Genomic DNA, 13,239 nt, shown 5'->3' on the forward strand with positions numbered 1-13,239 from the left:
TCGAAAATTCCGGAGCAATTGGTTACCTCTCCCAAGCAACAGTCAGCCTGTACTGACTTAGATGAGCCTATGCAGCTAGGCGGAACTTCTCGTCAGGTCCGTCCTCCCGAGGTTCGCCGTAGGGGGGGGCTTGTTTTTTCTGTGGGGGGAGGGGTCATTTCATTAATGTCTGTCCCTCCTTTCTCAAAAACAAAAGACCGTCGGAAAACTACTAACCCCGGGCTGTGCGGAGGATGTCAGCCGGGGGGTATACGTTTCCTCCATACGAACATCTCAATTTGTGTTACCAGCGGTAATTGTCTTTGGTGTTAAGACGGAGTCTATTTCTGTTTTTCTAGACACTGGAGCAGGGGTAAACTTGATTGATGCCCATTTTGCCCGCACTATGGTTTGTATCTCTGTACGCTGCAGAGACCTATTCCCGTATTCGCTATAGATTCTGCTCCTCTGTCTCAGAGAAACCTCACCCACATTGTTCATAATTTACACCTTCGGGTAGGGGACCACCATAATAAGTGTCTTTCATGTTACGTTCTGGAGGGCCTTCCCTCTCCCGTGGTATTGGGTCTTCCCTGGTTGGTAGCGCACAATCCAGTGGTGGATTGGCAGGCCAGGGAGATATTGGAGTGGAGTGAGCATTGCAGAGAGAATTGCTTAAATAACAATTGCTTAATCGCCTCCATAGCTTCCCTACCTACATTTATTTCGGACTTTGAGGACGTTTTTTCTGAAAAGGGTTGTCAGAAACTACCACCTCATCGTCCTTATGATTGCCCGGTTAACCTGATTCCCGGGGCAAAATTACCCAAGTCCAGGTTGTATAATCTTTCGGGTCCCGAGAGACAAGCCATGAAAGATTATATCTCCGAGAGTCTGGCTAAGGGACACATCAGACCCTCTTCTTCACCCGTGGCTGCAGGGTTTTTCTTTGTTAAAAAGAAAGATGGGGGCCTGCGTCCTTGCTTAGATTTCCGTGAGTTAAACCAGATAACCATCCGTGACCCATACCCTCTTCCTCTCATTCCTGACCTTTTTAATCAGATTGCGGGTGCTAAGTGGTTCTCCAAACTTGATCTTAGGGGGGCCTACAATCTGATTCGTATCAGGGAAGGGGATGAGTGGAAGACAGCTTTTAACACCCCTGAGGGGCATTATGAAAATCTAGTTATGCCTTTCGGTCTGACCAATGCTCCTGCTGTCTTCCAACATTTCGTTAATGATATTTTTAGTCATCTCATCGGCAGGTTTGTAGTCATATACCTAGATGATATCTTAATTTATTCGGTTGATCTGAAAACACATGAGATGCATGTCAGGCAAGTACTGCAGGTCCTACGGACGAATAAATTTATATGCGAAAATTGAAAAATGTGTCTTCGCTGTTCAGGAATTACAGTTCCTGGGATATCTATTATCTGCTTCAGGTTTCCGCATGGATCCTGGGAAGGTCCAGGCAATTTTAGATTGGGATCTTCCTGAGAACCTTAAAGCCCTACAACGGTTTTTGGGTTTCGCTAATTTCTATAGAAAGTTCATTAAAAATTATTCAGTGATCGTTAAACCCCTTACCGACATGACTAGGAAGGGGACGGATTTTTCCAAATGGTCTGACGCCGCTAAAGATGCATTTTCCTCTCTAAAGGAGAGGTTTACCTCGGCACCTGTTCTAATTCAACCTGATGTCTCTCAGCCTTTTATTGTCGAGGTAGATGCGTCAGAGGTGGGAGTGGGAGCTGTATTGTCTCAGGGTCCGTCTCCTGGCAAATGGCGTCCTTGCGCTTTCTTTTCAAAAAAATTATTCTCTGCGGAGAAGAATTATGATATTGGAAATAGGGAACTGTTGGCGATTAAACTGGCGCTTGAAGAGTGGCGTCACTTCTTAGAGGGAGCAATCCACCCCGTCACGGTGATTACGGATCACAAGAACCTTCTGTACCTAGAATCGGCTAAACGTCTCACCCCTAGACAAGCTAGGTGGTCGCTATTCTTTACCAGATTAAACTTTGTAATCACCTATCGTCCTGGGGCAAAAAATACCAAGGCAGACGCATTATCTCGTAGTTTCCCTGGAGGGGGTAATGTTTGTGATCCGGTACCTATTTTACAAAGAGGAGTGGTTGTCTCTGCTGTACACTCTGTTCTAGAGGGAAAGGTGTTAGAGGCTCAGAGGGACGCCCCGGCCTCTTGCCCCTCAGAGAAATTGTTTGTACCGTTAAACCTGCGTCTTGAATTATTAAAAGAACATCATAATTCAGCACTTGCTGGACACCCGGGTAGTAAAGCAACCTTGGAGCTTTATCTCGTCGTTTTTGGTGGCCAAGGTTGCGTCAGGATGTAATGGATTTCGTGTCTACTTGTTCTACTTGTGCACGCGCGAAAGTCTCTCATACACGTCCAGCAGGGTCTTTATTGCCACTTTTCATCCCCAATAGGCCATGGACACATCTGTCAATGGATTTCATCACTGACTTACCGTTGTCGGCGGGAAAAACAGTGATCTTGGTAGTAGTAGACAGGTTTAGCAAAATGGTACACTTTATTGTACTTTATTTTACCCGCACTTCCTAATGCTAAAACTCTCGCTCAGGTGTTTATCAGTGAAATCGTGAAGCTTCACGGGGTCCCTTCCGATGTGGTTTCGGATCGGGGAACCCAGTTTATTTCTAAGTTTTGGAAAGCTTTTTGTTCCCGTTTGGGGGTTCACTTGTCCTTTTCCTCAGCTTTCCATCCTCAGTCGAATGGACAGACTGAGCGTACCAACCAAAACCTAGAAACATATTTAAGGTGTTTTGTGTCTGAAAACCAAGAGTTGTGGTCATCATATTTACCGTTAGCTGAGTTTGCCATAAATAATCATTATCAGGAGTCCACTGGCAAGTCACCATTCCTTGGTGCATACGGTTTTCATCCCCAATTTTGTACTTTCAAAGAGGGGGGGTCTTCTGGGGTTCCCGAAGAGGAAAGGTTTTCTTCATCTCTTTCATCGGTATGGCAGAAGGTGCAAGTTAACTTGAAAAAGATGAGTGGTAAATATAAATGCATGGCCAATAAGAAACGGTCACCAGGTCCGGACCTAGGAGTGAATGACTATGTGTGGTTGTCTACTAGGAATATTAAGTTGAAGGTTCCTTCTTGGAAACTGGGTCCTAGGTTCATTGGTCCCTATAAAATAGTAGCCGTCATTAACCCTGTGGCTTTTCGCCTGGAGCTACCTCAGACTTTTAAGATCCATAACGTCTTCCATAAATCGTTACTCAAGAAGTATGTTCCACCTCTAGAACCATCGCCGCTGCCACCTCCTCCTGTTATTGTGGATGGTAATCTGGAGTTTCGAATAGCCAGAATTGTTGATTCTCGTCGGGTCCGCCGCTCTCTTCAGTATCTTGTGCATTGGAGGGGTTACGGTCCCGAGGAAAGAATGTGGGTTCCAGCGTCAGAGGTAAACGCCAACAGGTTAATTCAGACTTTCCATGCCTCTCATCCGGAGAGACCTGGTCCTGAGTGTCCGGAGGCCCCTCGTGAAAGGGGGGGTACTGTCACGAGGGTATCAAGAGCCACGTCTGACTCCGTTATACCCGGGGTCAGGAAGTCGCAGCGGGTGGCTGCGCGCTCTATATCTAAAGATCACGGTGTTTCTTAGTTATTGTTTTCTGTATTTGCCTTGCTGTCCTTTTTGTCTCTCTCAGGGATCCGTAGCTTCTCCTCCTCAGCTGTTTCTTGTCTGACACTCCCTACCTCCTTATATTCTCCCCTCACACTTCTCTAGTTGCCAGTTATAGAGCTTCCTGCCTGGACATCTATACTGACCCACTGGAGTGGTTAATCCTGGTTGTTGTTCCTGTGTGCTACCCTCCGGATCCATGTTTGGCTTATTGTTGTCTCCTGTTGTCGCCCACCTGGGAATATATGTTGAGTCTGTGTTGTCTGTCCTCCCCTTGGTGTTTTCCCTTAGAGTTAGTGGTGCGGACTAGTGTTCCCATCGCCCTGTTCACTACCTAGGGCTCAGCTCAGGGAAAGCCAGGGCTTTAGGCACGTGATCGGCATACGGGTGAGGAACCCGTCTAGGGACGTCAGGGCAGCCAGGTGCCAGCCGCCAGGTGAGTCAGGGGTCACCATCTTCCCTCTCACTTGGGCAGGGCCTTCCTCGTTCCCTCCCTCTGTGTCACGTATGTGATAGCCACGCCGACCGTGATAGTCCGCATCCGTGATGCGGAATTCACACGGAACTGTGGCCGTGTATTGCGGCCCGCGATTTGCGGGCCGCAATACGGCCACGGGTCAAGCACGTTCGTGTGAACTTAGCCTTAGGCTCACAATTCACTTTCTTTATTTCAGACACATAAAGAACATATTTCGCAGAATGCCAATTAACATACCAGTGTGTTCTTGTGGTGTCTAGATATCTATGATGCTGTGAGTTTGGGTCAATATACCAACTCTTGGACACTCAGCTACAATATGTTATACTAATTAGCATATTTACAGAATAGTTAGTTGTCATATTTAGTATATAGTTAGTATATGTTTAGATACACATCAGAAGTATGAGGGCAGGGTTCAGGTTGCTTTTCAAAGTTCAGATGGTGTGGAGAGTCTGATGTGCTAGTGTAGTGAGTTTCAGAATATCAGAGATGCACAGAAGAAATCTCAAAGATGGTTGTGTGGGGAGCAAACAAACTGAGCAAAAAAAAAAGATGTCTTGGGATGATGAGAAATGGTATCAGGAAGCTTGTAAGTGCTAAAACATGCAGTTTGAATGACAGGGCAAAATTGAAGATTATCCCTTGGCAACATACTTGTGAAATTGGGGAAAGTGTGATGCCATGAACTACTGTATGATTTATTGTTCTGGAGGGGGAAAAGATCCAATCTGATCAAAATCTGCAAAAATAAAGAAAAAAAAATCTTAATATCTTGTACAGACCTGTTGCTTCACTGACATCAAAATTATTTAGAAGAAATAAATAAATATATGTTTGGGGAGTTTATTATGTTTCTTCTTTTTTACTAGACAAAATTTTCCAGAGCATACTTACTGTAAATAGTAACATTTATCTATTCAGTTCAGCCAGAAGAAGGCAAAAAAACAACAACCTGTGAAGTAGAAGCCAATTTTCCTCACTTTAGGGGAAACAAAATCCTTCCCGACTCCAATCAGGCAATCAGAATTATCACTGGATCAACAACCCATCTCTAGCAGCTATAGCCTAGAATATTATTACACTCCAGAAATACATCCAGGGCCCTCTTGAATTATTTTAGTGAACTCACCATCACCATAGTCTCACTGCTCTTACAGTAAATATTTTTCTTCTATGTTTGTTTCTCTGCTGTGCTGAACTCTGCTTGGGTCTGGTTACTGAACTTTTGGTATGTTCTGGTATCCTTGGATTGGGGTGTCTTGGGCTGTTATCCACCTCCTGACACTCAGTAAAGTAAATTAGCATGGTGTCATGGTGCTCTACAAGCTATTTCCCTTTTGTGGCTCCTGCTCCAGTCGAAGAACACTTTCCTCTGGCTGCTATGTCTTTCATGTCTCCTCAGCTCCAATATGAAGTCTAAACTGGAATAAACTAGAACTGCTAGACCTCCTTCTGGTAGGAAGCAGGACTAGCCCACTACTGCCCACAGTTTGAAGGACCTGGAAATAAATACAAAGATTACATTTATGTTAACCATTAAAGACAGTAGCAGGGTGAAGGAATGGTAATACCACTCTGGAGTATTACATACACCCTTACTTAAAACCAAGTTGCTCTCGGCTTGTGCATAGGGTATGCTCCAGGGTTCTCTTATAATGTTAGAGTGCTGATTTAGACTATTTGCTGTTACTGTAAAAATAAACTGACATAGCAATGGCTACCTAAAGGTCTCTGCCCGTTTAAGTAGGGCGTCTATTTATTGTTTCCCTCTCAGTAAAACCAGAGAGCCAAAAGACTGCACCAAGCAATCAAATACTCACTGACCTGGCCAGAGTCAGATTTGGCGCTTTGGGGTGTCATGTACTATAATCCCTCCACTATACTATGGAAGACCCACAAATAAAAGGGTGGCTTCAGGGGTCGAGTGGAGGGGGAACGCGTGGTAACGGCGTTCCTGCACTTTTTTCATGGCAGGAACGCCGTTCCCTTTCAGCCTCAAGCCAGGAGAACGCGGCTGAAATCAGATTCACAGGGCACAGGGGGCGGAGACGGAGCGGAGGCGAGGCCCTGCGTGAAGTGCACTGTGCAGGGCAGGCTAAGGGAGGAGGGAGGAGGAGCGGTGCTGCTGCCTGCGACTGCCTCACTGTGACTGACTCCTCTCATGGCGCCTGAGAGCTCCCCTCCTCCTATCCTGAGCCAGCCTGCGACTGTCTGCTGACTGAGGTGAGCGTCCGTCACGTGGCTGGACCATCCGACTGTGACTCCCTGAGTGAGTGTCTGTCAAGTGATCGATCAGCCAGGGCAGGATTAATGTGCACAGCCTGGTTAGGAGGCCCCCCCTTACCCTGACCTTAGGCAAGTGACAATTCAAACTGCCCCCCCCCCCCCTCCTCAATCTTAGGCAAGTGACAAACCCAGCTCTGCTACAAACCCAGCTCTGTGATTGTGATGCCTTGGATAGCTTCCACTGGACCCACAGCCAGGGTCCAGTGGAAGCTATCCAAGGCATCACATAGAGGAACTGCAGTTTGGCATTACAGATTTGTTGTAGTTGCTCATTGTAGATGTAGCAGAGCTGAGTTTGTCACTTGCCTAAGAATGAGGGGGGCAGTTTGTCACTTGCCTAAGGGAGGCAATAGCTACGCCCCTGCTCACCGCCACCTTCCTGGTCCTCGGCTATAGGCTGTGAGGGCTGCGCACAGGAGCCGAGTGAGTCGCTCTGTGACGTCACTCCGTGCGCAGCCTACAGCAGTAAAAGAGGAGCGTCTGCGTCCAGGAGCAGGAGAGGTAAGTTTATTTTTTTTATTTTATTTTATACTAAAGGCGTATAGGCTGAATGGAGAGGCACTGACTGGAGGCTGGTGGAGGGGGCACTAGGGGCTGGTGGAGGGGGCACTCGGGGCTGGTGGAGGGGGCAGCACTGGGTGCTAGTGAATGGGGCCCTGGGGGCTGGTAAGAGGCACTGGGCGGCTAATGGAGAGACTCTGGGGGCTGATATAGAGGACTGGGGGGCTGATGAGAGGCACTGGGGGGCTGATGAGAGGCACTGGGGGGCTGATAAGAGGCACTGGGGGGGCCAATAAATGTTGCACTGAATTTTCTGCGAAATATATATATATTTTTTTTTTGGGGGGGGTTGCAGTGGATCTTGGGTGAGTTCCCACACTTTTTTTCCCAGGACTGGACCCCTGGGTGGCTTCTTCCTGTAATCCCTTCCTAGCACCAAGGTCTAAAAATTATTTACGCTTCGTCATCTTGATGTCTGAACTCAACGGCACATGTTCCCAAAGACACAGGACATATTGGCTTTTTCTCCTCCCAAGTCTGTGGAGAGAAAAAGGACACAAAAAATGCAACACCATGTGATTAAAAAGGTGTATGCCCCCCAAAATAGTACCAATCAATCCGTCACCTCATCCCGCAAAAAATGATCCCCCCCTATCGCTTCTCGGTCTTTTGGCTAAGATCAAGTGTAGTATCTGTTCTTATCAGTTTAATATCTGATACGTCCCCTATCTGGGGACCATATATTAAATGGATTTTTCGAACAGGGAGATGGAAAAAGAGCTTGCTCTGTCCACTCCACGCATTGACATGGTATTGCAGTACCTCCAGGACCGGTGCACAAAAAAAAAAAAAAATTATCCCCTACATAAAACAATCGGGCAAAAGATAAATGGCTCTCAGAATATGGAGACAATAAAACATGACTTTTTTTGTTTCAAAAATGTTTTTATTGTGTTAAAGTGAAAAAAAAAAATAGTTGATATAATAGGTATTGCCGTAACAACCAGGTCTATTAAAATATCACAAGATATATGGATTATGAGGTGGCTCACCTGCTGACTTATCTGGACTGGGTGCTCTAAGGCCCCTTTCACATGGGCGAGATTTCCGCTCGGGTGCAATGCGTGAGGTGAACGCATTGCACCCGCACTGAATCCGGACCCATTCATTTCTATGGGGCTGTGCACATGAGCGGTGATTTTTACGCATCACTTGTGCGTTGCGTGAAAATCGCAGCATGCTCCTCTTTGTGCGTTTTCCACTCAACGCAGGCCCCATAGAAGTGAATGGGGCTGCGTGAAAATCGCAAGTATCCGTAAGCAAGTGTGGATGCGGTGTGGTTTTCACTCACAGTTGCTAGGAGATGATCGGGATGGGGACCCGATCATTATTATTTTCCCTTATAACATAGTTATAAGAGAAAATAATAGCATTCTTAATACAGAATGCATAGTACCATAGGGCTGGAGGGATTAAAAAAAATATAAAAAATAATTTAACTCACCTTAATCCACTTGCTTGCGCAGCCCGGCTTCTCTTCTGTCTTCTTCTTTGCTGTGCACAGGAAAAGGACCTGTGGTGACGTCACTGCGGTCATCACATGGTCCGTCACATGATCCATCACCAGGGTCATGAGGAAGGATCTGTAATATATGTTGATCCGAAACATGTTGATCAAATGAGCCTGATGTTTGGTTTTTAAGCACGTTTCCTAATAAAACACGCACTGCGAGGTGAAGCTGGACAATCTACTTTTTTCATCACCATGGTGATGGACCGTGTGATGGACCATGTGATGAGCGCAGTGACGTCATCAAAGGTCCTATTCCTCAAAGAAGAAGACAGAAGAGAAGCCGGGATGTGCGAGCAAGTGGATTAAGGTGAGTCAAATTAAAAAAAAAAATTTTTTAACCCCTCCAGCCCTATTGTACTATGCTTTCTGTATTAAGAATGCTATTATTTTCCCTTATAACCATGATATAAGGGAAAATAATAAAATCTACACAACACCAAACCCAAACCCAAACTTCTGTGAAGTCCGGGTTCGGGTCTGGGTACCAAACATGCAGATTTTTCTCACGCGCGTGCAAAACGCATTACAATGTTTTGCACTCGCGCAGAAAAATCACGCATTTTCCCGCAACGCACCCACATCTTATCCTGGCCAAAAACATGACGCCCGTGTGAAAGAGGCCTAACTGTTTGACTCACCCAGTCTTTCTTAAATGTACATATATTCTAGTATAGTTAGGCACACCTACATCTGGACACACCATGGATTTAATATTAATAAAACTTAATTGTATTTATTAATATTATATATTAAAATATCTCCTAAAAACTTTATTAAAACATACTAAAATACACACACAAATATCTAATTGTTGATAGCTCAAAATGGTATATATAATGTTTCCAAAAAACAATGTAACTTACAGAAAGGTTATCTCAATGATGGTGTGTATCATTAAAGGTATGTATAATATACGGTGCTAACCTAAAGACAATGATATCAACTCCTTAATATAGGTGAATATAGTTGAATGTCACAATTATAAATCTTGTGTCAATATTGTTAATTGATGTTCAATCAACTTTTAGAAAGAACACAATTCTGCTCTGCAGCGGCTGTCCTCGACGCGCCACAGAACAGATGATTATACAAAAAGTTTTTAGAAGGTTTTCACTGAATCCTGTATATATTGTGATGTTATTTCAGATGACGTCAGTCCATATATTGTTATATTGATCCTGCTGATTGTTAGAGGTCACAATATTGTTTGGGTGATTTATCATATATTGCGCAATGCGATTCCCTTATTCTCAATATACTGTACTGGAAATAGTAATTCCAACAATATTACTTATGAAGATGTTGTTGTTAATAAATCAAGTCTTGTTATTCTTGCACATATATACTTGGGCTAATTTTGAATCGCCAGTTACTCACTGTTCGCTGGGTTGGGGTTAGCTCCCGTATCTGCCGTGGCATCCCACGTGTGTTGCGGTCTGAGAAACCCTTACCTCCACCTTATTTCTCTCATGAGTATTGCTGCGCTAAGCTTCCTGGTTGTATAGCCGCAGGATCAAGCCGGCAACCCCCTATATGGAGTTTTGTTAACGGTGGCGTCCCACGTATTTTAGTGCTGTTGTGAAATTCAATCTGCTAATGAGACTTCTGTAATTCTTCAGGAGCGCTCCAAATTCTGTAAGTGTAACAAGCAAACTTTGAGGATGCTGTCAGAGGGGCTTATTGAAACCAGACGCGTTTCAGAGTTAATTAAATACTTCCTTCTGCAATCGCCCAAAAAATTTAAAAAAATATGGCTCTCAGAATATGAAGACACTAAAACATATTTTCTTTTGTTTAAAAAATGCTGTTATGTAAAACTTAAATAAATAAATAAAATATACATATTGGGTATTGCCGCATCTTTAACAACCTGCTGTATAAAAATATCACATGATATAACCCCTCAGATGAACACCGTAAAAAAAATTATATAAAAAAAAAACATTTTTTGTCACCTTACATCACAAAAAGTGTAATACCAAGCGATCAAAAAGTCATATGCACCCAAAATAGTACTAATCAAACCGTCATCTCATCCTGCAAAAAATGAGACCCTACTTAAGACAATCTCCCAAAAAATAAATAAAATATGGCTCTCAGAATATGGAGACACTAAAACATGATTTTTTTTGTTTCAAAAATGCATTTATTGTGTAAAACTGAAATAAATAAAAAAAATATACATATTAGGTATTGCAGTGTTCGTAACAACCTGCTGTGTAAAAATATCACATGATCTAACCTCTCAGGTGAACAGCGTAAAAAAAAAAAAAAATGTCTAAAAAGCCATTTTTTTGTCACCTTACACTGCAAAAACTGTAAATCCCCCTTCACACGGGTGTCACGGCTGAGAGCCGGATGTGTTCAGGGTGCATTGCGGAAAACCCACGCGAGTAGGAATGCAATTGCATTCATTTTTATCTGCGATTGCAGTCCGATGTTCAGTTTTTCCACGCGAGTGCAATGCGTTTTACACGCACGTAAGAAAAAACTGAATGTGGTATGCAGACCCAAACCTGGACTTCTTCACTGAAGTTAGGGTTTGGGTTTGGTGTTCTGTAGATTTTTTTTATTTTCCATTATAACATGGTTATAAAGGAAAATAATAGCATTCTTTCATACAGAATGCTAAGTAAAATGTCAATTGAGGGTTAAAACATAATAAAAACATAACTCACCTCATCCACTTGTTCGCGCAGCTGGCATAGTCTTGTTTCTTCTTCTTTCAGGACCTGCAAAAGGACCTTTGATGACGTAATCACGCTCACCACGTGGTGAGCGTGTTGACAGCGCAGGTCCTGCTGAATGAAGATAGAAGGGTCTTCTATCTTCATTCAGAAGGACCTGCGCTGATGTCACCGCGCTCACCACGTGGTGAGTGCGATTACGTCAAAGGTCCTTTTGCAGGACCTGAAAGAAAAAGAAAGAAGACAATGTCGGCTGCGTGATCAAGTGGATGAGGGGAGTTATTTTTTTTTTTATTTTTTAACCCCTCAAGGCACATTTTACTAAGCATTCTATATTAAGAATGCTATTATTTTCCCTTATAACAATGCTATAAGGGAAAGTAATACAGTGAATAGACTTTAATGGGGTCCGGGGTTGCTCATCCCTATCATCTCCTAGCAACCATGTGTGAAAATCGCAATGCATCCGCACTTCCATGCGATTGCTTGTGATTTTCACACAGCCCCATTCATTTCTATGGAGCCTGCGTTGTGTGAAAAACGCAGAATATAGAACATGCTGCGATTTTCACGCAACACACAAGTGATGTGTGAAAATCACCGCTCATCTGCACAACCCCATTGAAGTGAATATGTCCGGATTCAGTGCGTGTGCAATGCGTTCACCTCACGCACTGGCCCGCGCGAAATTCTCGCCCGTGTAAAAAGGGGCCTAATACCAAGCGATGAAAAAGTCAAAAGCACCCTAAAATAGTACCAATCAAACCGTCATCTTATACCAAAAAAAAACAAGCCCCTACATAATGCAAAAAATGGAAAATAAAAAAATATGGTTTTCAGAATATGGAGACACAAAAAAATATATATTTTTCTAAAATGCTTTATTATGTAAAACTGAAGCAAACAACCCCAAAAAGTTGTCATATTTGGTATTGTCACTTCCATAACAACCTGCTCTATAAAAATATTACATAATCTAACCTGTCAGATGAACATTGTAAATAACAAAAAATTAAAACGGTGCCAAAACAGCTATTTTTTGTTACCTTGCCTCACAAAAAGTGCAATATGGAGCAACCAAAAATCATATGTACCCTAAAATAGTACCAACAAAACTGCCACCTTATCCCATAGTTTCCAAAATAGAGTTACCTTTTTTTGGAGTTTCTACTCTAGAGGTGCATCAGGGGGTCTTCAAATGTGACATGGCAACTTGAAATTATCCCAGTGTAATCTGCTCTCCAAGACCAAAATGGCGCTCCTTTCCTTCTGTGCCCTGCCGTGTGCCCGTACAGCAGTTTACGATCACAAATGGGGGCGTTTCTGCAAACTACAGAATCAGGGTAATAACTATTGAGTTTTGTTTGGCTGTTAACCCTTGCTTTGTTAGTGGGAAAAAATTTAATAAAATGGAAAATCTGCTAAAAAAGTTAAATTCTGAAATTTCATCTACATTTTCCTTTAATTCTTGTGGAACACCTAAAGGGTTAACAAAGTTTTTAAAATCAGTTTTGAATACCTTGTGGGGTGTAGTTTCTAAAATGGGGTCACTTTTTTGGAGTTTCTACACTAGGGGTGCATCAGGGGGTCTTCAAATGTGACAAGGCAACTTAAAATTATCTCAGTGAAATTTGCCCTCCAAAAACCACATGGCACTCCTTTCCTTCTGCACCCTGTTGTGTGCCCGTTTACGATCACAAATGGGGTGTTTCTGTAAGCTACAGAATCAGGGTAATAAATATTGAGTTGTTTGGCTGTTAAACCTTGGGAAAAAATATTAAAATGGAAAATCTGCCAAAAAAGTGAAATTCTGAAATTTTATCTACATTTTCCATTAATTCTTGTGGAACACCTAAAGGGTTAAAAAAGTTTGTAAAATCAGTTTTGATTACCTTCACACTTGAACTGGACCTTAAAAATTGGGTTCCAAAAAAAGAAAATGTAATTTACAAAATGATCCAAACATGAAGTAGAAATATGGGAAATGTAAAGTAATAACTGTTTTAGGAGGTATCACTATCTGTTTTAAAAGCAGAGAAATAAAAATTTA

At 43.1% G+C, this 13,239-nt stretch overlaps 1 non-coding gene across 1 annotated transcript; it reads left to right on the forward strand.

Annotated features, from left to right (window-relative positions):
- The first annotated feature begins 7,582 nt into the window (after positions 1–7,582).
- LOC121009076 lies at positions 7,583–7,773 on the forward strand. Its single transcript, XR_005780685.1, has one exon. It is a non-coding gene; the product is annotated as a U2 spliceosomal RNA (small nuclear RNA).
- The last annotated feature ends 5,466 nt before the right edge of the window (positions 7,774–13,239 follow it).

The sequence above is a fragment of the Bufo bufo genome, chromosome 7 (genome assembly GCF_905171765.1).
Source record: "Bufo bufo chromosome 7, aBufBuf1.1, whole genome shotgun sequence".
Taxonomy (NCBI): domain Eukaryota; kingdom Metazoa; phylum Chordata; class Amphibia; order Anura; family Bufonidae; genus Bufo; species Bufo bufo.